The sequence below is a fragment of the Cetorhinus maximus genome, unplaced genomic scaffold, assembly GCF_964194155.1.
Source record: "Cetorhinus maximus unplaced genomic scaffold, sCetMax3.hap1.1 HAP1_SCAFFOLD_1759, whole genome shotgun sequence".
Taxonomy (NCBI): domain Eukaryota; kingdom Metazoa; phylum Chordata; class Chondrichthyes; order Lamniformes; family Cetorhinidae; genus Cetorhinus; species Cetorhinus maximus.
This window is the reverse complement of record NW_027597699.1, coordinates 67501-69081: the sequence shown is the minus strand read 5'-3', so window position 1 is coordinate 69081 and position 1581 is coordinate 67501. Positions and strand designations below refer to the sequence as shown.

At 62.2% G+C, this 1581-nt stretch overlaps 1 non-coding gene across 1 annotated transcript; it reads right to left on the bottom strand.

Moving 5' to 3' along the window:
- Positions 1–738: 738 nt before the first annotated feature.
- LOC144676629 (5.8S ribosomal RNA) lies at positions 739–892 on the bottom strand. The gene has a single exon (XR_013575381.1). It is a non-coding gene; the product is annotated as a 5.8S ribosomal RNA (ribosomal RNA).
- Between the last annotated feature and the right edge of the window lie 689 nt (positions 893–1581).

The window sequence follows — 1581 nt, the reverse complement described above, 5'->3', positions numbered from 1 at the left end:
CTCACCAGACGGTAAGGCAAGTGGACGCGAACACCCCCCCGCGGCGGCGGAAGGCCGGCGCCAACGACGTGTGCAAGGAGACTGACCTCCAGCGCAACACGAAGCTAGCGGCGCAAGCCAACTACCACCCCAGGTGCACTCACGAACCAAATGCCACCAACCGCCGAAGCGAACACACACCACCGGCCAGAAACTCAGGCAAGCGAGACCAGCCACTGTCAAACGCGTCAAGCTCCCCTTCACCACCTACGGTACAGCCTGCACCTGCAACCAGGGATACCAGCACGACAGGCACCAATCACTCGAACCGCACAACGGAAAGCACCACAAACCTCTCTCTACTGCGCTCTCTCTCTCTCTCTCTCTCTCACTTCTCTTTCGGCCGATGCACTCAGCGTGCCCAACAGCGTGCCGCATCTTTCCCAAGACACCGACAGAGGGTCAACCCTGGCCCGAGCCTGGAGGAGCAAGCAGCCCCCGGCAGCAAAGCAGTCACATTCGTTATTTTGCAACCCGATGACAGCCGTGCCGGGAACGATAGGCGGCTGGGCCACTAACGGTTCCACGTCTCATTCGTTCGCCCGGAGGCCGAGACCGAGGCCGTGGAGACCGAAAGGTCAAACTCTCCAAAAGGGTGGAGAACTCTGGGTCTGCACTTAGGGGGACAGAGAGGACCGGGCCTCTGCGACACCCCAGCCGCGCTCTCGCCGGGCAAAGCGAGTGCGATTGATGGTCAAGCGACCCTCAGACAGGCGTAGCCCCGGGAGGAACCCGGGGCCGCAAAGTGCGTTCAAAGTGTCGATGATCAATGTGTCCTGCAATTCACACTAATTCTCGCAGCTAGCTGCGTTCTTCATCGACGCACGAGCCGAGTGATCCACCGCTAAGAGTTGTACAGAGTTTTGTTTTTTGGAATGGATCCTCCCGCGAGGATGCCGAACCCGGACCGCGCCGAACGCTCCCCGACATTTCGACGGGAAGCCCCATCCGACGGCACGGCCCCGGCGAGCCGAGGCACGCCGATTGAGTCCATAAATCACAATGCGAGGGGCATTTGACAATCGGTCAGGGCGCTCGCGAGGCGTTTGCGTGGCGGCCAGAAAGGAGAACGCCGGAGCAGGGAGCCATGCCGTCACGGACCGCAGCCATCAGAGGCAGGAACTCTGACGCCACCGTCTGCCGGGAAGGTGGAGAGAGAGAGAGCTAGAAGGGAAGCCAACGACGCGCTGAGTGGGGTACAAGCCCCGCAGAGCTGCCAGCGATGCCAACTCACCGAGACCCCGCCGGCAGGGTGGTGGAAGGCACAGCGGGCGCAAAGCGGAGAGACAGGTACATTCTCTCGCACGCTGCTGGCGGACCCAACCGCCCGCTCAATTTCGCTTCCCACAGGGAGACACGCGAGTCTTTAAACCGCCGCCCCCAAGGCGACCAGCCCGCGGGAGCCGGAGGGGGGACGTCTAGGTACCCTGTACCTGCGAAGGGAGGGTGACTAGTAAGACGACCAAAGTGTCACCGCGGTGGGAAAAAGCCGGGCCTGCATCACCGTCTCAGTCCCTGCGGAGCTCACAGTGGCCGCTCGCC